Below are 25,565 nucleotides of genomic sequence, written 5' to 3'. Positions count from 1 at the left end.
CTGTACAGGCCCAGCTCCATCCATCTACCCCTGTACAGGCCCAGCCCCATCCCTCTACCCCTGTACAGGCCCCATCCCTCTACCCCTGTACAGGCCCAGCTCCATCCCTCTACCCCTGTACAGACCAAGGCCCATCCCTCTACCCCTGTACAGGCCCATCCCTCTACCCCTGTACAGACCAAGGCCCATCCCTCTACCCCTGTACAGGCCCAGCCCCATCTCTCTACCCCTGTACAGGCCCAGCCCCATCCCTCTACCCCTGTACAGACCAAGGCCCATCCCTCTACCCCTGTACAGGCCCAGCCCCATCTCTCTACCCCTGTACAGGCCCAGCTCCATCCCTCTACCCCTGTACAGACCAAGGCCCATCCCTCTACCCCTGAACAGGGCCCATCCCTCTACCCCTGAACAGGGCCCATCCCTCTACCCCTGTACAGGCCCAGCCCCATCCCTCTACCCCTGTACAGGCCCAGCCCCATCTCTCTACCCCTGTACAGGGCCCATCCCTCTACCCCTGTAAGGGCCCATCCCTCTACCCCTGTACAGGCCCAGCCCCATCCCTCTACCCCTGTACAGGCCCAGCTCCATCCCTCTACCCCTGTACAGACCCAGCTCCATCCCTCTACCCCTGTACAGGGCCAGCCCCATCCCTCTACCCCTGTACACGCCCAGCTCCATCCCTCTACCCCTGTACAGGCCCAGCTCCATCCCTCTACCCCTGTACAGGCCCAGCCCCATCCCTCTACCCCTGTACAGGCCCAGCTCCATCCCTCTACCCCTGTACAGGCCCAGCTCCATCCCTCTACCCCTGTACAGGCCCAGCTCCATCCCTCTACCCCTGTACAGGGCCCATCCCAGAATGCATTAATACAGTCGTCTCATCCTCACCGTTTCTTGGCTGCAGTTCAGAAAGAACAATCCTGTCTCTGAGATCATGTCAGAATACAAAAGGAACTCAAATAAACAGAACATGTTAAATGGCTCTAAAGCCTCCTTCACCTCATTGGGGATTTCTCTGTTTTATTGTTAACATATAATTCTCTTTTAAATGCTTTTCTAGGGAAGGGAAGATAATTAGAACCCTTTAACTAATACATGGGTTGTCTCATTTCACATCTGCATGTCATTAAAGCATAGACTATAAACCATAGACCATAGAGAAGAGACAAAATGTACCATGGTTGTAGAAAGCATTATATTTTCATAACAGAATATCGAACAGAAACAAAACATACTTGGAAAATATGATTTAAAAGATAAACAGCATGTATAATATACATATTTAGTTTGTATAAAGTCAAAACAAGATGGAATACGTGGGGTATATTGGCTTTGTGCTATTATTACTCTAAGGGACACATCTTACAACTTGAGACGCGCATACAACGCAAATATTATTATGGGAGATGTTTATGAATTCAAGTTGTGGGCTTCTTTCACAAGTTACGATTCAGGATTCACTATGAGTTTTTCCAACTATAGTATAGAAAGTCAGTGATGGAGAATATCATGCTGTGTCCATTTGATTCTTAAAAAGGTCAAATTCCAGAATATTGGGTAACTTTCTCCTCAGTCCAATTCCAGATATTGGGTCAACTTTCTCCTCAGTCCAATTCCAGAATATTGGGTAACTTTCTGCTCAGTTCAGGGTCCTTTATATCTGTGAGAATTAAGAAACACATATTAGTGGAGAAAATAAACAAGAGGTTTATGACCCTGTCTCTAAATCATTAAAAAAGCCTTTTCACAGGATATTGTCAGCAATTAACTTTGTTTATTTTCAAGACCCTTCAATTCTAGACGGGGTGAAAAATTATGGTTACTTAGGTGCCCTTTGGCGTTCGTCTCATTTGGGGCCTTCACATGAATGTCTTGAGAGAGATATCTTTATGGCTATGAGCCTATGAATGATGGGAGTCGCAAATAAAGTGGTCAGGGTACTTGACCTTTGACCTCAAGGTCCTGGGTTAACTTCCTAGTCCTAGTGTGTACTTGTGTACCACTGTGTGCTATTTATGCGTGGCACTTTTCCACATTCATTATGTCCTGCAACCTGCATAGTATTGAGGAGAAAGAAAGACAAAGACATGTTAAAGAAAGTTTTGGTCAGAAAGTAGATGTACCTGTGTATGTTCTGCAGTGCTCGGTCTCATTCACAGTAATCGATGGAGTTGGTGAGCGGCCAATCCGAGGAGTAGCACTGGGCATGGGGAGCCAATTGCTAAAGCCTGAATAGAGGTCAGTAAAAGGTCATTAGAACATGATAAGCTGCAGAATGGAAGTGTTGAAAGAACATTCTTCACTGGGGTTAGTGTTTGCATGTTTCATCGCTGTCTTGGCAAGTTTGCACCTCATGCAGAGACCTCCTGTCTCTGTGAATGCTGGAACTACAGTATGTGACACTTCAGCATTATTTACCCCTTGTGTTTACTGAAATACATTTTTCCTGCTCAAACGTGACGAATCTAAAATACGGAGGCCCACAAAGAGACATGTTTGGAAAGGTAAAAACCAGAGTGTTTGGTGAGGGATTACATGGTATTTTGGTATTTTATTAGGATCCCCGTTAGCTGTTGCGAAAGCCGGAGCTACTCTTCCTGGGATCCACACAGAACATGAAACATGACATAATACAGAACATTAATAGACAAGAACAGCTCAAGGACAGACAGAATTTGTAGAGGTCTTGATTATGGAACAGGTTGCAGCACACCTGTCTCCGCCTACACAATCACACACGCACAGAGAGGAAGAGAGCACTGGGGGAGTGGCGGCAGGTTAGGGAGAAGTAGAGGGTGTGGCAGGAGCAGATGTAACAACTGGCATGCATAGTATTTATATCAGCCCTCTGATTACAATGAAGAGCAAGACGTGCTGCTCTGTTCTGGGCCAGCTGCAGCTAGGTCTTTCTTTGCAGCACTTGACCATATGACTGCACAATAATCAAGATAAGACAAAACTAGAGCCTGCAGGAATTGCTTTGTGGAGTGTGGTGTCAAAAAAGCAGAACATCTTTATTACGGACAGACCTCTCCCCATCTTTACAACCATTGAATCTATATGTTTTGACCATGACAGTTTACAATCTAAGGTAACGGCAAGTCATTTAGTCTCCTCAACTTGTTCAACAGCCACACCATTCAGCTTAGGGAATGATTTGTACCAAATACAATGCTCTTAGTTGTAGAGATGTTCAGGACATGTTTATTACTGGCCACCAATTCAAAAACATCAGGGTGTGACACACCCTACATGTTTGACATTAGAGAAGCTTCCATTGAAGAAAACCCTCTGAGTTATATTAGATAGCTCTGAATCCACGATATGGCAGAGGTTGAAAATCCCTAAAATAGTTTTCTCAACAACATGTTATGGTCAATAATATCAAAGGCTGCACTAAAATCTAACAGTACAGCTCCCACGATGTTCTTACTATCAACTTCTATCAACTTCTTTCAATCATCAGTCATTTATGACAGTGTAGTACCTGAGTGCCCTTCTCTATAAGCATGCTGAAAGTCTGTTGTCAATTTGTTTATAGAGAAATAGCATTGCATTTGGTCAAACACAATTTTTCGTGTCAAGGAGGCATGACAAGACCCAAAACGGATCCAGGATGTGCATAGGATGTATAGGGTGTGATAACGGACGAGGGAGTCCATGGACATTAACGTTTACATTTGGTTATACAACATCACGTTTAAAATACAGTAATACACCACTGTATGACATCATCACATTTAACATACAGTAATACGCCACTGTATGACATCATCACGTTTAACATACGGTAATACGCCACTGTATGACATCATCACATTTAACATACGGTAATACGCCACTGTATGACATGGAGAAACTGCCATATTAGATAAGACGCATTAGGGAAATTAGACAGAACCGGACATACTGACAAATAGAAACAAAACTGATTTACTTTCAGTCTGCAGACCTTATCCAAAACATGGGTTTTCCTTCATTTTATACATTGATGGGGAGATGTATGAAGCCAGGCTGTCAATTAGTGGTGTGTGCTGAGATAGGAAGCAGCCATAACGCCAAACATACTGTACCTTATTCTCAAGATCCTTCTCCTCCACATTCTTCTTCTCTCCTAGAATTACATACAAACTATAGTCCTCACCGGTGGTGTTACCTTAAAAGATGACAGACATCAACGATGTTGGTGAGGAGAACCACAAAGTGAGGCCACACTAACACTTGAACTAACATATCTGGTTAAGTGGCTTACTGAAATAGGTGTAATCGAAGGTGGCGGTGTAGTCATAGTCTGGTGTTTGTGTAGAATAGTCATCATATTCCTCCTCATAGTCCTCTTTGTTTGCTGTGGAAAATGGAAGAGAGTGAAAAACTATGATCAAAATCCTGGTCAGCCCTGAAACTAAAAGCCATCTATCTATATCATACCTCATATTCCATCATGTCTTTCACTGAACTACACTCCATGTCACATTGTGCTCCTCAACATCTATTACAAACATATCAGATACACCCAACATGAGGATTACGCAGTGTGTTATTTGCACGCAAACAAAAGCCATTGTTCCGTTAAAGGTGGATTCTGGGTTTGGAGAGCCCCACCTCATTTGTTTGGTATGCCTCAGGGGAGAAATAAACTCTCAGGTGTTGCACCTCATCTTCCCTGCCCAGGACCAACAGAGACATCTCCTGTTAGTTATGGAGCAGAGACAAACAGAGACTTCTCCTATGTGTTATGGAGCAGAGACAAACAGAGACTTCTCCTATGAGTTATGGAGCAGAGACAAACAGAGACTTCTCCTATGAGTTATGGAGCAGAGACAAACATAGACTTCTCCTATGAGTTATGGAGCAGAGACAAACAGAGACTTCTCCTATGTGTTATGGAGCAGAGACACACAGAGACTTCTCCTATGAGTTATGGAGCAGAGACAAACAGAGACTTGTCCTATGAGTTATGCAGCAGAGATAAACAGAGACTTCTCCTATCTGTTATAGAGCAGAGATAAATAAACACTTCTCCTATGAGTTATGGAGCAGAGACAAACAGAGACTTCTCCTATGAGTTATGGAGCAGAGACAAACAGAGACTTCTCCTATGTGTTATGGAGCAGAGACAAACAGAGACTTGTCCTATGAGTTATGGAGCAGAGATAAACAGAGACTTCTCCTATGTGTTATAGAGCAGAGATAAATAGAGACTTCTCCTATGAGTTATAGAGCAGAGACAAACAGAGACTTCTCCTATGAGTTATGGAGCATAGACACACAAAGACTTCCCCTATGAGTTATGGAGCAGAGACAAACAGAGACTTCTCCTATGAGTTATGGAGCAGAGACAAACAGAGACTTCTCCTATGTGTTATAGAGCAGAGATAAATAGAGACTTCTCCTATGTGTTATAGAGCAGAGATAAACAGAGACTTCTCCTATGTGTTATAGAGCAGAGATAAATAGAGACTTCTCCTATGAGTTATAGAGCAGAGATACATAGAAACTTTTCCTATGAGTTATAGAGCAGAGACAAACCAGAGGAGAACAATGGAACCGTGTGGAGGCAGGAGGGAGGTCCGGCCCCCAGGGGGATACATCATGGAGCTGGCAGCAGGACAATACAGAGTATCTGGAACTCCATCCATCAGACTCTATACCAGTAGAGGACAGCCAAGAGTAAACTGCAGAGCAGTAAACTACAGTGTGACACTATGCAGAGCGGACTGGTGTGAAACAATGAGCATCAGGTTTCCCTGGTGGAATCTCCTCAGCTGACGAAACGAGCCGTCGCATGTCTTGTGAAATGCTTGGTTGAGCAAGGCCACGTGAATGACCGTATGAACTTTTGGATACGTTCTAGAGACAGCGTTTTCCTGTACTATGATTTAAGGCCACATATTTAGCTTGAGATATATCAAACAATTTCTCAATAATTGCAGAGGAATAAAATGCTCATGGAGAGTTGGTTGACAAACATGCTCAAGAAATGAGAAGTTGACCGCACTGTATGGCTTTACCACCATATTATTCAACCACATGGCCTGTATGATAGACTAACCTTCATGAAAAAAGCTTGAATGAACATAAAAGAGGAAATGTCTGCCCTTCAGAGCTGAAGATCCAGTGGTGGGTCAAGTGGGGACAGTCCTGATGGGGAATTGAAGGGGAGAAAGGTGGATATGGCTGCTGCTACTGTACCAATGCCAGACATACACAATATGGACGTAGCAAAGGGGGGTTTGGCTGAAAGTTGGGGATGGGAACTCTCACAAAGTCATATTTGAAGTATGTGAGGAGGAAATCCTGACCTCTCTCTTTCTTGATCACAGGTCTCAATCACAATGGTAGGAAGGAACCTTAGTGGGAAAAAGTAATAATATTACAATGATTGGATTTTTATTTATTTTATTTCACCTTTATTTAACCAGGTAGGCTAGTTGAGAACAAGTTCTCATTTGCAACAAGATAAAGCATAGCAGTTAGACACATACAACACAGAGTTACACATGGAATGAACAAAACATACAGTCAATAATACAGTACAAAAAAAGAAAACAAACAGTCTATATACAGTGAGTGCAAATTAGGTAAAATAAGGGAATTAAGGCAATAAATAGGCCATGGTGGCAAAGTAATTACAATATGGCAATTAAACACTGGAATGGTAGATGTGCAAAAGATGGATGTGCAAGTAAAGATACTGGGGTGCAAAAGGAGCAGAATAAATAAATAAATACAGTATGGGGATGAGGTAGATAGATGGGCTGTATACAGATGGGCTATGAACAGGTGCAGTGATCTGTGAGCTGCTCTGACAGCTGGTGCTTAAAGCTACTGAGGGAGATGGGAATCTCCAGCTTCAGAGATTTTTGCAGTTCGTTCCAGTCATTGGCAGCAGAGAACTGGAAGGAAAGGCGACCAAAGGAGGAATTGGCTTTGGGGGTGACCAGTGAGATATACCGCTGGAGCGCGTGCTACGAGTGGGTGCTGCTATGGTGACCAGCGAGTTGAGATAAGGCGGGGCTTTACCTAGCAGAGACTTGTAGATAACCTGTAGCCAGTGGGTTTGGCGACGAGTATGAAGTGAGGGCCAGCCAACGAGAGCGTATAGGTCGCAATGGTGGGTAGTATATGGGGCTTTGGTGACAAAACAGATGGCACTGTGATAGACTGCATCCAGTTTGTTGAGTAGAGTGTTGGAGGCTATTTTATAGATGACATCGCCGAAGTCGAGGATCGGTAGGATGGTCAGTTTTACGACGGTATGTTTGGCAGCATGAGTGAAGGATGCTTTGTTGCGGAATAGGAAGCCAATTCTACATTTAATTTTGGATTGGAGATGCTTAATGTGAGTCTGGAAGGAGAGTTTACAGTCTAGCCAGACTCCTAGGTATTTGTAGTTATCCACGTATTCTAACTCAGAGCCGTCCAGAGTAGTGATGCTGGATGGGCGGGCAGGTGCGGGCAATGATCGGTTGAATAGCATGCATTTAGTTTTATTTGCGTTTAAGAGCAGTTGGAGGCCACGGAAGGAGAGTTGTATGGCATTGAAGCTATTCAGGAGGTTAGTTAACACAGTGTCCAAAGAAGGGCCAGAAGTATACAGAATGGTGTCGTCTGCGTAGAGGTGGATCAGAGAATCACCAGCAGCCAGAGCAACATCATTGATGTATACAGAGAAGAGAGTCGGCCCAAGAATTGATCCCTGTGGCACCCCCATAGAGACAGCCAGAGGTCCGGACAACAGGCCCTCCGATTTGACACACTGAACTCTATCTGAGAAGTAGTTGTTGAACCAGGCGAGGCAATCATTTGAGAAACCAAGGCTGTTGAGTCTGCCAATAAGAATGTGGTGATTGACAGAGTCGAAAGTCTTGGCCAGGTCGATGAATACAGCTGCACAGTAATGTCTCTTAACTCCCAGTTAGGGGGAGTGATGAGCTCTACAGCAGAGTCTCACAACTCAATTGCTGGTTGAAAACTCCTTTCTGCCCCTCCCAAAAGATAGAATTTGTAGATAATTGGCCCTCTTTCTGGGACTCACCCACAAACAGGACCAAGCCTGGCCTGTGGAGGAGTGACGCACTCCATCCTAGCTGGAGGGGTGCTCTCATCTTATCTACGAACATAGACAGGGCTCTAACTCCTCTAGCTCCACAATGAAATAGGGTGCAGGCCAGGCAGCAGGCTGTTAGCCAGCCTGCCAGCTTAGTGGAGTCTGCCACTAGCACAGTCAGTGTAGTCAGCTCAGCTATCCCCATTGAGACCGTGTCTGTGCCTCAATCTAGGTTGGGCAAAATTAAAGATGGCGGTGTTCGCTTTAGCAATCTCACTAGTATAAAGACCTCCTCCATTCCTGCCATTATTGAAAGAGATTGTGATACCTCACATCTCAAAATAGGACTACTTAATGTTAGATCCCTCACTTCAAAGGCAGTTATAGTCAATGAACTAATCACTGATCATAATCTTGATGTGATTGGCCTGACTGAAACATGGCTTAAGCCTGATGAATTTACTGTGTTAAATGAGGCCTCACCCCCTGGTTACACTAGTGACCATATCCCCCGCGCATCCCGCAAAGGCGGAGGCGTTGCTAACATTTATGATAGCAAATTTAAATTTACCCTAAAAAAAACAACAACCACGTTTTCGTCTTTTGAGCTTCTAGTCATGAAATCTATGCAGCCTACTCAATCACTTTTTATAGCTACTGTTTACAGGCCTCCTGGGCCATATGCAGCGTTCCTCACTGAGTTCCCTGAATTCCTATCGGACCTTGTAGTCATCGCAGATAATATTCACATTTTTGGTGACTTTAATATTCACATGGAAAAGTCCACAGACCCACTCCAAAAGGCTTTTGGAGCCATCATCGACTCAGTGGGTTTTGTCCAACATGTCTCTGGCCCTACTCACTGCCACAGTCATACTCTGGACCTAGTTTTGTCCCATGGAATAAATGTTGTGGATCTTAATGTTTTTCCTCATAATCCTGGACTATCGGACCACCATTTTATTACATTCGCGATCGCAACAAATAATCTGCTCAGACACCAACCAAGAAGCATTAAAAGTCGTGCTATAAATTCTCAGACAACCCAAAGATTCCTTGATGCCCTTCCAGACTCCCTCTGCCTACCCAAGGACGTCAGAGGACAAAAATCAGATAATCACCTAACCGAGGAACTCAATTTAACCTTGCGCAATACCCTAGATGCAGTTGCACCCCTAAAAACTAAAAACATTTGTCATAAGAAACTAGCTCCCTGGTATACAGAAAATACACGAGCTCTGAAGCAAGCTTCCAGAAAATTGGAACGGAAATGGCGCCACACCAAACTGGAAGTCTTCCGACTAGCTTGGAAAGACAGTACCGTGCAGTATCGAAGAGCCCTCACTGCTGCTCGATCATCCTATTTTTCCAATTTAATTGAGGAAAATAAGAACAATCCTAAATGTATTTTTGATACTGTCGCAAAGTTAACTAAAAAGCAGCATTCCCCAGGAGAGGATGGCTCTCACTTCAGCAGTGATGAATTCATGAACTTCTTTGAGGAAAAGATAAATGATCATTAGAAAGCAAATTACGGACTCCTCTTTAAATCTGCGTATTCCTCCAAAGCTCCGTTGTCCTGAGTCTGCACAACCCTGCCAGGACCTAGGATCAAGGGAGACACTAAAGTGTTTTAGTACTATATCTCTTAATCATGGCCTCTAAAACTTCAAGCTGCATACTGGACCTTATTCCAACTAAACTACTGAAAGAGCTGCTTTCTGTGCTTGGTCCTCCTATGTTGAACATAATAAACGGCTCTCTATCCACCGGATGTGTACCAAACTCACTAAAAGTGGCAGTAATAAAGCCTCTCTTGAAAAAGCCAAATCTTGACCCAGAAATTATAGAAAACTATTGGCCTATATCGAATCTTCCATTCCTCTCAAAAAAAAATGAAAAAGCTGTTGCACAGCAACTCACTGCCTTCCTGAAGGCAAACAATGTACACGAAACGCTTCAGTCTGGTTTTAGACCCCATCATAGCACTGAGACTGCACTTGTGAAGATGGTAAATGACCTTTAAATGACATCAGACCGAGGTTCTGCGTCTGTCCTCGTGCTCCTAGATCTTAGTGCTGCTTTTGATACCATCGATCACCACATTCTTTTGGAGAGATTGGAAACCCAAATTGGTCTACATGGACAAGTTCTGGCCTGGTTTAGGTCTTATCTGTCAGAAAGATATCAGTTCATCTCTGTGAATGGTTTGTCCTCTGACAAATCAACTGTAAATTTCGGTGTTCCTCAAGGTTCCGTTTTAGGACCACTATTGTTTTCACTATATATTTTACCTCTTGGGGATGTCATTCGAAAACATAATGTTAAATTTCACTGCTATGCGGATGACACACAGCTGTACATTTCAATGAAACATGGTGAAGCCCCAAAATTGCCCTCGCTAGAAGCCTGTGTCAGACATAAGGAAGTGGATGGCTGCAAACTTTCTACTCTTAAACTCGGACAAAACAGAGATGCTTGTTCTAGGTCCCAAGAAACAAAGAGATCTTCTGTTGAATCTGACAATTAATCTGGATCGTTGTACAGTCGTCTCACATAAAACTGTGAAGGACCTCGGCGTTACTCTGGACCCTGATCTCTCTTTTGAAGAACATATCAAGACTGTTTCAAGGACAGCTTTTTTCCATCTACGTAACATTGCAAAAATCTGAAACTTTCTGTCCAAAAATGATGCAGAAAAATTAATCCATGCCTTTGTTACTTCTAGGTTGGACTACTGCAATGCTCTACTTTCTGGCTACCCGGATAAAGCACTAAATAAACTTCAGTTAGTGCTAAATACGGCTGCTAGAATCCTGACTAGAACCAAAAAATGTGATCATATTACTCCAGTGCTAGCCTCCCTACACTGGCTTCCTGTTAAGGCAAGGGCTGATTTCAAGGTTTTACTGCTAACCTACAAAGCATTACATGGGCTTGCTCCTACCTATCTTTCCGATTTGGTCCTGCCGTACATACCTACACGTACGCTACGGTCACAAGACGCGGGCCTCCTAATTGTTCCTAGAATTTCTAAGCAAACAGCTGGAGGCAGGGCTTTCTCCTATAGAGCTCCATTTTTATGGAATAGTCTGCCTACCCATGTGAGAGACGCAGACTCAGTCTCAACCTTTAAGTCTTTACTGAAGACATATCTCTTCAGTAGGTCCTATGATTAAGTGTAGTCTGGCCCAGGGGTGTGAAGGTGAACGGAAAGGCTGGAGCAACGAACCGCCCTTGCTGTCTCTGCCTGGCCGGTTTCCCCTCTTTCCACTGGGATTCTCTGCCTCTACCCCTATTACGGGGGCTGAGTCACTGGCTTACTGGTGTTCTTCCATGCCGTCCCTGGGAGGGGTGCGTCACTTGAGTGGGTTGAGTCACTGACGTGGTCTTCCTGTCTGGGTTGGCGCCCCCCCCCCCCCCTTGGGCTGTGCCGTGGCGGAGATCTTTGTGGGCTATACTCGGCCTTGTCCCAGGATGGTATGTTGGTGGTTGGAGATATCCCTCCAGTGGTGTGGAGGCTGTGCTTGTGGTGTGGAGTGGTGTGGAGGCAAAGTGGGTGGGGTTATATCCTACCTGTCCGGGGGTTTCATCGGATGGGGCCACAGTGTCTCCTGAGCCCTCCTGTCTCAGCCTCCAGTATTTATTTATGCTGCAGTAGTTTATGTGTCGGGGGGCTAGGGTCAGTCTGTCACATCTGGAGTATTTCTCTTGTCTTTTCCGGTGTCCTGTGTGATTTTAAATATGCTCTCTCTAATTCTCTCTTTCTCTTTCTTTCTTTCTCTCTCTCGGAGGACCTGAGCCCTAGGACCATGCCTCAGGACTACCTGGCTTGATGACTCCTTGCTGTCCCCAGTTCACCTGGCCGTGCTGCTGCTCCAGTTCCAACTGTTCTGCCTGCAGCTATGGAACCCTGACCTGTTCGCCGGACGTGCTACCTGTCCCAGACCTGTTGTCCCAGACCTGCTGGAACCCTGACCTATTCACCGGACGTGCTACCTGTCCCAGACCTGCTGTTTTCAACTCTCTAGAGACAGCAGGAGCAGTAGAGATACTCTCAAAGATTGGCTATGAAAAAGCCAACTGACACTTACTCTTGTGTTACTGACTTGTTGCACCCTCGACAACTTCTATGATTATTATTATTTGACAATGCTGGTCATTTATGAACATTTGAACATCTAGGCCATGTGCTGTTATAATCTCCACCCGGCACAGCCAGAAGAGGACTGGCCACCCCTCATAGCCTGGTTCCTCTCTAGGTTTCTTCCTAGGTTTTGGCCTTTCTAGGGAGTTTTTCCTAGCCACCGTGCTTCTACACCTGCATTGCTTGCTGTTTGGGGTTTTAGGCTGGGTTTCGGTACAGCACTTTGTGATATCAGCTGATGTAAGAAGGGCTATATAAATAAATTTGATTTGATTTGATTTGATTTCTTATCGATGGCGGTTATGATATCGTTAAGGACCTTGAGGATTTTCCAAGTGAGTAACATAAAGGCAACCAGCTCTTTCCAGAAATCTGGAAGCCCCTACACAAAAACAGTGTCCTGCAAGTATAGATCCATTCCATTTATTCCACTCCAGCCATTACCATGAGCCCATCTTCCCCATTTAAGTTGCCACCAACCTCCTTTGATACATATACTATTAAACCGTTTTTGCATATGAAAATAATAACTCAATGCTTTGTCTCTGTGGGTAAGTTGGATTTGACACCCCGGTAAACTGATGATTTGTTTTTTTATTATTATTATTTTTTCTCCCCAATTTCGTGGGATCCAATTGGTAGTTACAGTCTTGTCTCATTGCTGCAACTCTCAAACGGACTCGGGAGAGGCGAAGGTCGAGAGTCGTGTGTCCTCCAAAACACAACCCAACCAAGCCGCACTGCTTCTTGACACAATGCCCATTTAACCCAGAAGCCAGCCGCACCAACGTGTCAGAGGAAACACCGTACACCTGGCGACCGTGTCAGGGTGCACTGGGCCCGGCCCGCAACAGGAGTTGCTAGTGCGCGATGGGACAAGTACATCCCTGCCGGCCAAACCCTCCCCTAACCCTGACGACGCTGGGCCAATTGTGCGCCGCCCCATGGGTCTCCCGGTCGCAGCCGGCTGCGACAGAGCCTGGACTCGAACCCAGAATCTCTAGTGGCACAGCTAGCACTGCGATGCAGTGCCTTAGACCACTGCGCCACTCGTTAGGCCCTGATGATCATTTTGATTTGATAGGAGGAGCCTGTATACTCTTGTCTCGACAACAAGCTGAAACAGCTCATGTTGAAACTCACGCTCTGTCTGATAACAGTTCAGCAGCCGTACCATACTGGCACTGGAGAGTGTTTACATTAACACTCTCTGTGATGAGTCAACTACAGGTTCTTCAACAACCTCCCAGAACCATAGAAGAGCCCTTTGGCAAAGAAGTCAGACTGCAACATGCCAAGTCTTGCATCAGTTTCTACACTCAGACTATGGGAAGGATGATTTAGGGAAACACAACTATTCTCCAGCTGTAAATCAGGTGACTTCTCTTAATCCGCTGATATGATAGGGAGAAGTGGGTTTTTTCTTCTGGTCAGAATGGATGGGGCTCAAATGGGCTGCTAAAACGTCTGGAAAACCCCATGTTCTCTAGAATCCCCCTAAAGGTCTTCATCATTACTATTATTTTCACTATCACTGTAATCAATAGCCTTTGTACTCTCTTATTTGGCTACATATGAGGACGACCTTCAAGAGCTTTATTCACTACTCCCATAGGTAGAGATTTATTCACTACTCCCATAGGGAGAGCTTTATTCACTACTCCCATAGGTAAAGCTTTATTCACTACTCCCATAGGTAGAGCTTTATTCACTACTCCCATAGGTAAAGCTTTATTCACTACCCCCATAGGTAAAGCTTTATTCACTACTCCCATAGGTAAAGCTTTATTCACTACTCCCATAGGTAAAGCTTTATTCACTACTCCCATAGGTAGAGCTTTATTCACCACTCCCATAGGTAAAGCTTTATTCACTACTCCCATAGGTAGAGCTTTATTCACTACTCCCATAGGTAGAGCTTTATTCACTACTCCCATAGGTAAAGCTTTATTCACTACTCCCATAGGTAAAGCTTTATTCACTACTCCCATAGGTAAAGCTTTATTCACTACTCCCATAGGTAAAGCTTTATTCACTACTCCCATAGGTAAAGCTTTATTCACTACTCCCATAGGTGAAGCTTTATTCACTACTCCCATAGGTAAAGCTTTATTCACTACTCCCATAGGTAAAGCTTTATTCACTACTCCCATAGGTGAAGCTTTATTCACTACTCCCATAGGTAAAGCTTTATTCACTACTCCCATAGGTAGAGCTTTATTCACTACTCCCATAGGTAGAGCTTTATTCACTACTCCCATAGGTGAAGCTTTATTCACTACTCCCATAGGTAAAGCTTTATTCACTACTCCCATAGGTAAAGCTTTATTCACTACTCCCATAGGTAAAGCTTTATTCACTACTCCCATAGGTAGAGCTTTATTCACTACTCCCATAGGTAAAGCTTTATTCACTACTCCCATAGGTAAAGCTTTATTCACTACTCCCATAGGTAAAGCTTTATTCACTACTCCCATAGGTAGAGCTTTATTCACCACTCCCATAGGTAAAGCTTTATTCACTACTCCCATAGGTAGAGCTTTATTCACTACTCCCATAGGTAGAGCTTTATTCACTACTCCCATAGGTAAAGCTTTATTCACTACTCCCATAGGTAAAGCTTTATTCACTACTCCCATAGGTAAAGCTTTATTCACTACTCCCATAGGTAAAGCTTTATTCACTACTCCCATAGGTAAAGCTTTATTCACTACTCCCATAGGTGAAGCTTTATTCACTACTCCCATAGGTAAAGCTTTATTCACTACTCCCATAGGTAAAGCTTTATTCACTACTCCCATAGGTGAAGCTTTATTCACTACTCCCATAGGTAAAGCTTTATTCACTACTCCCATAGGTAGAGCTTTATTCACTACTCCCATAGGTAGAGCTTTATTCACTACTCCCATAGGTGAAGCTTTATTCACTACTCCCATAGGTAAAGCTTTATTCACTACTCCCATAGGTAAAGCTTTATTCACTACTCCCATAGGTAAAGCTTTATTCACTACTCCCATAGGTAGAGCTTTATTCACTACTCCCATAGGTAAAGCTTTATTCACTACTCCCATAGGTAAAGCTTTATTCACTACTCCCATAGGTAGAGCTTTATTCACTACTCCCATAGGTAGAGCTTTATTCACTACTCCCATAGGTAAAGCTTTATTCACTACTCCCATAGGTGAAGCTTTATTCACTACTCCCATAGGTAAAGCTTTATTCACTACTCCCATAGGTAAAGCTTTATTCACTACTCCCATAGGTAAAGCTTTATTCACCACTCCCATAGGTAAAGCTTTATTCACTACTCCCATAGGTAAAGTTTTATTCACTACTCCCATAGGTAAAGTTTTATTCACTACTCCCATAGGTGAAGCTTTATTCACTACTCCCATAGGTAAAGCATTATTCACTACTCCCATAGGTAAAGCATTATTCACTACTCCCATAGGTAGAGCTTTATTCACTACTCCCATAGGTAAAGCTTTATTCACTACTCCCATAGGTAAAGCTTTATTCACTACTCCCATAGGTAGAGATTTATTCACTACTCCCATAGGTAAAGCTTTATTCACTACTCCCATAGGTAAAGCTTTATTCACTACTCCCATAGGTAAAGCTTTATTCACTACTCCCATAGGTAAAGCTTTATTCACTACTCCCATAGGTAAAGCTTTATTCACTACTCCCATAGGGAGAGCTTTATTCACTACTCCCATAGGTAAAGCTTTATTCACTACTCCCATAGGTAAAGCTTTATTCACTACTCCCATAGGTAGAGATTTATTCACTACTCCCATAGGTAGAGCTTTATTCACTACTCCCATAGGTAAAGCTTTATTCACTACTCCCATAGGTAAAGCTTTATTCACTACTCCCATAGGTAAAGCTTTATTCACTACTCCCATAGGTAAAGCTTTATTCACTACTCCCATAGGTAGAGCTTTATTCACTACTCCCATAGGTAAAGCTTTATTCACTACTCCCATAGGTAAAGCTTTATTCACTACTCCCATAGGTAAAGTCCATGGTGGCTTGAGTTCTCACCACCATCTGAGCTCAGTTATAATCCACCACTGGTCCGTCATCACTGTGATACCCCACAAGGCTTCAGCTCTGTCTGTCCGAGACCCAGCTCCAACACATGGAGAAACCCTTATCCCTGCCCTGCTTCCCCAACCCTCACTTTCCCTCCCAAGCTCCTACCCCAATACATTCTCTGGGCTGCTTTGATAAGATCTCCAGAGTGATGGCCAACCACAGGACATGCAGAGAGGCACTTGGAGGGAGAATGACATGTTCACTGGCCAACACAGCATGACAACTTAGAAATGTCAGGGCATCTTCTAGGCATGCTACATCTTGAATTGGTGTACAGGAAGGCTGACACTCACTGGCTTGAATCCCTCAGGATATTGTTCTGTATCACAGGATTACAGTCATTTTGTATCTTGGAGCAAATTTGATGCTAGACTTCATTTGTAAACATGTTCACTGATATATAATAATCAAGCACCTACATATTTTCTGATCTAAATGAAAAACATAAAATAAACAATGTCAATGCCTCACATTGTTAGATTCTGTTCATTCTATTTCTGTGTTATTGGGTCCATGAAAATGTTTCTCTCATATGTATGATTGATGCCAGACACAGGAGGCCAATCCCTGATGAGCATAGGCACTGTTTGACTCTCTCTGCACTACAACCAAATCAGATAGGGTCTGTTGAAGCCCTGTGGCATGCATTCACTGACTCCAATACTGTCAGACAGTACCTGAGGTTTATAGAGATCACCCTTTCTCTCAGTCTCCTCTGTGTGCTGGAACATAGTCCAATCAACTGGAATTGTAAAGCAAAGCTCAAACAAAGTAACAAAATCAGCTTAACAAAGGCACAGCCTGTACATGACTTTGTGTACAAGCAATGAATGAGAGTATCAAGGGTATCTGTTTTCCACAGTGGATGATTAGATTTCATTGATTATTATAGTGTCATGCATCTTCAAGATTGCCCAGCCCACATGTATTTTCTGTTGCAAATCCAAATAATCATATATATAAGCATTTCACTGTAAGGTCTACACCTGTTGTATTCGGCGCATGTGACAAATACCACTTTATTTGATATATATATACATCTCTCTGGTTCAGTGGCGACCAATCATTCAGGGCAGGTGGAATGATATGCCTGTTTTGCATGTTATTTTGGCATTAATACGTGTCATATATCAGTTTGCAAACAATGTCTCTCTTTTGCTTTCTTGAGTAAGGCAGCTCAAAAATGCAGGTGTTTCAGCCTAACTCAGAGCTTTCTGTAGTGGTGGGGCAGTCAGCGGAAAATATGGAGAGTAGGGGTTGATCATTTTTTGGGGGGTATTTCATTAGGATCTCCATTAGCTGTTGCAAAAGCAGCAGCTACTCCTCCTGGGGTCCACACAAAACATGAAACATAATACAGAACATTAACAGACAAGAACAGCTCAAGGACATTTTAAAGGCACATGTAGCCTATATACCAATACATACACACACACTATCTAGGTCAAATAGGGGAGAGGCGTTGTGTCGTGAGGTGTTGCTTTATCTGTTTTTTGAAACCAGGTTTGCTGTTTATTTGAGCAATATGAGATGGAACGGAGTTCATGCAATAATGGCTCTATATAATACTGTACGCTTTCATGAATTTGTTCTGGATTTAGGGACTGTGAAAAGACCCCTGGTGGCATGTCTGGTGGGGTAAGTGTGTGTGTCAGAGCTGTGTGTAAGTTGACTATGCAAACAATTTGTGATTTTCAACATGTTAATGTTCTCTAGTTGCGGCGTGATTGGCTCAGTGTTCTGTCACTCATGGGGACACTACATCACCGCAAAATCTAAGGACAGAGCTCAAAAACTTAAGCCCCTTGGGTGCTGCCATAGAGTTACATTAGAAGTGCCCATCCAAGAAGGCTCAAGGTCATTGGCCACAGATAAAATTATGGCAAATCACGTTATATCTACAGTAGCTTTGATTGGACTGATCATGTCAAAATCTTAGCTAGCAAGCTAGCAGTCATCATCATGAATCAAGTCGACAATCTACTGGCAAATCCTTTTCAATCCTTGTCATATGAAGAGAAATAATGAAGAGAAATTATAGATAAAACATGTCGGTGCTCATCGGCCATTGGACATAAACGTTACACAACAAGTTGGAAATTCAACAATGAGTTGTTTGGAAGGAATCAGTGGCTAACTGCAAAGCAATCATTAGTCTGCTATTCAGTGGAGTCGATGTGTGGTCCAAAGTCTGGATTTATGGGTCTCTTTTCCAAGCTTAAAAGGATAAACATTCAACATTGGCCATGCTGTCAATCCAGCATGACTTCTGCCGCGCTCAAAACAACTGGAAACTCAGAAATCTGACTTCAGTGGGTTCAAGACAACTGGGAACTCTGAAAAAAACATGCTCCGACTGGAAAAATATGTTTTGAACGATCATCCAACTCGGAATCGCAAGTCGGGAACTTCTGCCTCTTTCTAGAGCTCCAACTTGAAGATCACTGACGTCATCATGATTCTACCTTGTTTTTTCCGAGTTCCCAGTCTTGAGAGCACCATAAATCCAAAGAATGCCAGACTTTGATGACAAAGTTTGATGACAGAATTTGCCCACGAAGGACCGCCGTGCCACCTTCCTGTTCAAGTGAGCACAGAACAACAAGGTGAGTCCTAAAATGTTTTGTATGCTGCTGCATAAATTATGTAATTGTCACGCCCTGACCAGGTGAACTCTTCTATTTTGGTCAGGGTGTGGCATTTCTATAGTTTATTTTCTATGTTTTGGTATAGCCTTGCTTTGGGGCGTATTTCTATGTTGGGTTATGTCGATTCCCAATCAGAGACAGCTGTCGCTAGTTGCCTCTGATTGGGGAATCATATTTAAGTTCCTTTTCCCCCCACGATGTTTGTGGGTTGTTGTCTCTTTTTGTTTGAGCAGTAGCGAAACGTTTATTCTCTGTTTTGACCGTGTTATTTCAGTCTGAAATAAATAACATGTGTTCGCTCCCAGCTGCGCCTTGGTCCACTTCTTCCTTCCTGCATGACGATCGTTACAGAACAACCCACCAAACCAGGACCAAGCAGCAGAGGAACGAAGAGGAAGGATGGACATGGGCCGAGTTAAGGAGGAGCATTTCCAGGGCGATGGAAGAGTTTAGGGAGACCGAGAGGCATCCCCAAGAATTTTTTAGGGGGGGGGCACAAGGGCTGTTTGACGGGGCAGGAGCTGCCCGCCAGTCAACAGTCGTCGGAGCTGCCCGCCAGTCAACAGTCGTCGGAGCTGCCCGCCAGTCAACAGTCGTCGGAGCTGCCCGCCAGTCAACAGTCGTCGGAGCTGCCCGTCAGTCAACAGTCGCCGGAGTGGTCAGACTGCGCTGAACTGCCGGAGTGGCCAGACTGCGCTGAACTGCCGGAGTGGCCAGACTGCGCTGAACTGCCGGAGGGGCCAGACTGCGCTGAACTGCCGGAGTGGCCAGACTGCGCTGAACTGCCGGAGTGGCCAGACTGCGCTGAACTGCCGGAGTGGCCAGACTGCCCTGAACTGCCGGAGTGGCCAGACTGCCCAGACTGTCCCGAGCTGCCAGGCGTCCCCAGTCCAGTCCTGTCCGGCCCGTCCCTGCTCCCCGCACCAGGTTAGTGGTGCGTGTCCACAGTCCTGTCCGGCCCATTCCTGCTCCCCGCACCAGGTTAGTGGTGCGTGTCCACAGTCCGGTCCGGCCCATCCCTGCTCCCCGCACCAGGTTAGTGGTGCGTGTCCCCAGTCCTGTCCGGCCCATTCCTGCTCCCCGCACCAGGTTAGTGGTGCGTGTCCCCAGTCCAGTCCGGCCCGTCCCTGCTCCCCGCACCAAGCCAGTGGTGCGTGTCCCCAGTCCAGTCCGGCCCGTCCCTGCTCCCCGCACCAGGTTAGTGGTGCATGTCCCCAGTCCTGTCCGGCCCATTCCTGCTCCCCGCACCAGGTTAGTGGTGCGTGTCCCCAGTCCTGTCCGGCCCATCCCGGCTCCCCGCACCAAGCCGGTGGTGCGTGTCCCCAGTCCAGTCCGGCCCGTCCCTGCTCCCCGCACCAGGTTGGTGGTGCGTGTCCCCGGTCCTGTCCGGCCCGTCCCTGTCCCCCACACCAGGCCCACGGCGCGTGTCCACAGTCCGGCACGGCCTGTGTCCGGTCCACCAGGTGATCAGTCCTGTTCCGGTCGGCGGCTCCGCTCCGGAGCCTGAGCATGCCGCTCCACCGTGGTCCAGTCCGGGCCAGAGGGGTAGGGCTAGGGTGGAGGCAGGGGGAGAAACACGCCCGGGGCCAGAGCCTCCACCGAGGGTGAGGCGCCCACCCGGGTCCCCCCCCTAATAGACTTTAGGTTGGTGCGCCGGGAGTACGCACCGTTGGAGGGGGGGTGCTGTCACGCCCTGACCAGGTGAACTCTTCTATTTTGGTCAGGGTATGGCATTTCTATAGTTTATTTTCTATGTTTTGGTATAGCCTTGCTTTGGGGCGTATTTCTATGTTGGGTTATGTCGATTCCCAATCAGAGACAGCTGTCACTAGTTGCCTCTGATTGGGGAATCATATTTAAGTTCCTTTTCCCCCCACGATGTTTGTGGGTTGTTGTCTCTTTTTGTTTGAGCAGTAGCGAAACGTTTATTCTCTGTTTTGACCGTGTTATTTCAGTCTGAAATAAATAACATGTGTTCGCTCCCAGCTGCGCCTTGGTCCACTTCTTCCTTCCTGCACGACGATCGTTACAGTAATATGCCAGGTAGATATGTATACTGTAGCTAAGAAAGTAATGTTGTGTAGTAAGCTGTTAGTAGCTCATGTGCCTCACCCTAATAATTTGGTCCCTTTTCCCCTCATAATTTCACCTACTGTTCTAACTTGGCGGTGCACATGTAGCCTATAGCCTGTTTTAGAGAAATGTAATAATCAAATATTGTAAGTGCTTTCAATGTCTGCTTGTATGCCCCCTTTATTTATCCTTCGGTTCTGACTTGGTGTACAGGGAGAATACTGTAAGAACGGCCCATGTTCTGAATTCTGTCGCTGTACATTTCAAAAGTGATGAACAAATACTTATATTGACTACGTCCGTCCTAGCTCGCTCATTAATGTCTTAATCGAAATTACAGTTTGCCTCTTATCCGCTCGTCGTCCCCTTATGCCGTAGTTTGTACATCTCAATTGTCAGTAGAAACCACATTTGTTTTAGCAAATCAGCCATATCAGTTTTTTTTTAAGTCTGAATGTATTGTTTCGCTACCAGACAAAACTCAGCTGATAGCCAGATGTAGCAGTGGTAAGGTGTTGGGACTGCTGTTGGGACTCTGCTGTTGGGACAGCTTTATGTAAGCCCTAACAGTTTGTGGGCACCGTTTGTCACCATTATAGTGCAATTAATGTATTGTTTAGTGTTGTGTTATGTAGTGGCTTTGCTGGCATGCATATAAAAAAATATATTTTGGAGTTTGCCCCACCAAGATTTACATGTTGAAATCGCCACTGATCTGGTTATAAGCTCTTAGTTTTGGTTTTAACCATATCTGAGTCTACCATTTTTCTTTGTAGCTAAGGGTTAACTTGTGTTTGATCATGTTGACATTGCATCATTACTTAATTCTAAATACGTGTTGTACATCAGCTTCCTTAAATATGATGCTTTGTCCAAGGGTAATTGTGTGTTTTATCCCAATTGAAACCCTTTTTTGTTATTCAGTCTTCTGGCATATTGATAAGGAGGCTCCACAACCTAATAATTTGACCCCTCGGTCCTATTTCACAGGGCTCCCATCCCATGTCTCCTTGAAAAGCAAGGCTTGGGGAAAACGTATATACTCCCAGAAAACATCTTATGGCTCTATTCTGAATAGAGTGCGGTGGTCCTTTGAATGACCCCTGTCCATGTATCTCTCTCTCTCTGTGGACTTGCATCTCCTCAGGTTCACTTTGTTTATTGTCCTTTTATGATCCATGAGCCGGTGTCTCAGATATGATACAGAACGGCGAGACTAGCAGGTGGACTTCCTCTTGATATATCATATTGCAGTAGAGATCTTTTCATTGAAGTAAAGAGAAAATCTAGTAGCCTGTCTACCATGCTTTTTAATATCAAGTGATAAAACTACTCTCCCTGGGGTATTTACAGATAGACTGTAAAACATGCATCACTGCTAAAAGCTATGGTAAGCTATAGCTAGTAAATGTCATAATTCCTCTGCGCTGTCATATGGTCTGTTTCTTACAGCAGTAGGAATCACCCAACAGAACAGTTAACGAACAGCATGGAACGAAACTCTCACAGCGCTAGACGCATTCTTGTCGCAAACTCCACAAACCAATGAAGACAAATGTTTGCATCTGACAGACTCCCAGAGACAGCAGCCAAAACAAGACAAACAACAAGAACGAATAAGACAAAGCAAACAGAAGGTGGTTTGGTGAGGAGGTCTTTCCCAGCATTGTAAGTCTATACTCTCTGGCTGGATAAAAAAAAGTTCATCCACAGAAAAACCAGCCGGGTCGAGTCCATAGGGGATCCACAGAGCTCCTTGATTATTTTCTCTCTAGAAAAACTTCTCCGCTGGTGCCTGAGAAAGTAATCATTGCCCACAGTAGGGTTACAACAACACTGTACATGGCTATTTAAAACTGCTCCACAGTGCACTAGATATTATTTCTAGGAATGCCCAGGGCACAATGCCCCCAACCTAACCTTGACCCTGTCTGACAGTTCAGCCATCCTCACTTTGGGCACCGGCTTCAGATGACGACAGAAATCCCTCTGGGTGTCCTGTTTAAACACCCCTGCATGGGGTAAGTGGTGCCCTCTTTGATCCACCATTGAGATATTACCCTGAGGTCCGCCAATGCTCTAGCCAGTACAAAGTTCAAAGATCAGTGAATACTCACCCCAGCACAAGGGTAGCAGCAGTGCCCCGGTCACCCAGAGAGAGAGCAGTCGTCTGTGCATCCTGGAAGGGAGATGGAGGCAGAGTGGAAAGAGAGAGCCGAACGCAGACACTGTGGTGTGTGAGTAGGGGTGTGTGTGAGTGTGTGTGTGAGTAGGGATGTGTGTGAGTGTGAGCACACTGGTGTGGCAGGGAGGGCAGGCTAAAAGAAAGCCCAGAGGGAAGAACTCCCTTCATATAGGATACTTTCTCCCAGTTTCTTCTTCTTCTTCTTTTAGAGATAAGCGGGAACTAACAAAGAAACTCAACTCCAGCCGACAGATCCTGAAATGTTGGCTGTTGTATAGTCTACAGTTTGATCTTGACAGGCGACGGTTGATTTGTGCCGTTTGTGCTCTTCTCATCTTTATTAGGGGCCCTCATTGTCTGAAAGGAATGACAGGATTTTCCCAACATGTCAACTTGACTCGCATATCATAAGACAAATTATTACAATTACTCTATTACTAAACTGAAAACTGGATAGTTGATTATCTTGTTTCTTGATTTGTTATACTGTATGGTCACTGTTACAGGCACAGTCAGAAGAGGAACCTAGGTTTCGTCCTAGGTTCCTGCCGTCTAGGGGGTTTTCTCTAGCCACTGTGCTTCTGCATTTGCATTGCTTCCTCTTTGTGGTTTTAGGCTGTGTTTCTGTATAGCACTTCGTGACAACTGCTGATGTAAAAAGGGCTTGATAAATACATTTGGTTGATTGATTGCAGAACAACGAGGCAAGGGCGACTTAAGAATTTTGTCTTCAATTTTTGTCTAGAATTTATTATCTCCTGTGTGTGTGTGTGTGTGGTGTGTGTGTGTGTGTGTGTGTGTGTGTGTGTGTGTGTGTGTGTGTGTGTGTGTGTGTCAGTGGAGGCTCCTCAGAGGAGGAATGGGAGGACCATCCTCCTCAGTGGATTTCATAAAAATGTAAATTGTAAAACATTGAAAAAGTTATCCTTTTTAGATAAAACTATACTAAATATAATCACGTCACCAAATAACGGACTAAAAACACTGTTGAGGTGTACTCTCTGGGGTAGTACCATGGTGTAGCCGGAGGACAGCTAGCTTCCGTCCTCCTTTGGGTACATTGACTTCAATACAAAACCTAGGAGGCTCATGTTCTCACCCCCTTCTATAGACTTACACAGTAATTATGACAACTTCTGGAGGACGTCCTCCAGCATGAACTGACATGTTGTCCACCCAATCAAAGGATCAGAGAATGAATCTACAACTGAAAGCATAAGCTACAGCTAGCTAGCACTGCAGTGTATAAAATGTGGTGAGTAGTTGACTCAAAGAGAGAGAAAGACAATAGTTGAACAGTTTTCAACAAATTAATTTCTTCCCAAATGAAGGAGAAGCAAGAGAGAAATAGAGAGAGAGAGAGATATTGTAATTTCTTTTCAGTTTCACTTACTTAGCTAGTAAATACAGCTAGCTAGCTTAGTCTACTGAAACACCCTGCTCAAACAGAGGGATGCTATGTTAGCTAGCTGGCTGTGACTTTCCAACACAACACTGGAACTCTCCCAAGTCAAGGTAAGCTTTTGGTATTACAAATGTTTTGTCACTGGGGCCCACCGGTTTAATTGCTAAACTGCTTACTGACTATACACTGTAATGTTACTGCATGATTGTAACGGGTTTACTAACGCGTTAGTTATATTAGCTATGCTGACTATGACGTTACTTTAGTTAATATGGTGACAACGATGTAGGCTGTGTGTAGCAGTTTGGCTTGGAAAGGTTTTTTCGCCTGGTCACATACAGCGTAGGTTGAAGTCCACCAATGAAGGGAAGAGAAGGAATACAAGGTGGCTGTTATAAGAGGGAACTGTGTTTACGTGTAATCAGGGGTATATTCATTCCGACCTATTCTGTTGAAAAGCATGTCTTAAAAGGAAGCAAACGGAACAAAACGGGGATAAACCTGTGTGCACTTACATTGTAAACTTCATTCCTAGGCTAGGTTGTAGCAACCTCATGATGGGTATAGGGAACATTAGACTATCCTGTAGTAGCCTAAATCTATCGATGTTACATTGAGCAGGGTGAATGGAAAATGAATGACAGTCATCCAATATGCTGTAATAGAAATAAGGCCCTGCTCATAAAAAACAATTGCATCCTCCCTCATCTTAAACGGCACTGACCGCTACTGGTGTGTGTGTGTGTGTGTGTGTGTGTGTGTGTGTGTGTGGCAGCCTTGCTTTGACGATCCCTTCTGTGCTGACGAATGGTCAGAGGAGAAGGAGAGAAAGGTCAAGAAAAAAGCCATGGGGTCGGATCACACTCCCCCTTCCCTACTCCCTCTCCCTCCCCCGCTCTACTCCCTCTCCCTCCCCTGCTCTACTCCCTCTCCCTCCCCCGCTCTACTCCCTCTCC

General features: G+C 44.7%; 1 long non-coding RNA gene across 1 annotated transcript; it reads right to left on the bottom strand.

Moving 5' to 3' along the window:
- Window positions 1-1,173: 1,173 nt before the first annotated feature.
- On the bottom strand, window positions 1,174-23,356 carry LOC115184955 (uncharacterized). Its single transcript, XR_003874702.1, has 5 exons — window positions 23,137-23,356; window positions 4,253-4,345; window positions 4,074-4,156; window positions 2,124-2,228; window positions 1,174-1,660 (listed from the first exon to the last, which is right to left on the bottom strand). It is a non-coding gene; the product is annotated as an uncharacterized LOC115184955 (long non-coding RNA).
- Between the last annotated feature and the right edge of the window lie 2,209 nt (window positions 23,357-25,565).

This window comes from Salmo trutta, chromosome 3 (assembly GCF_901001165.1).
Source record: "Salmo trutta chromosome 3, fSalTru1.1, whole genome shotgun sequence".
NCBI classification, from domain to species: domain Eukaryota; kingdom Metazoa; phylum Chordata; class Actinopteri; order Salmoniformes; family Salmonidae; genus Salmo; species Salmo trutta.
Note: the sequence above shows the minus strand (reverse complement) of the source record. Positions and strands in the feature narration are given on the sequence as shown.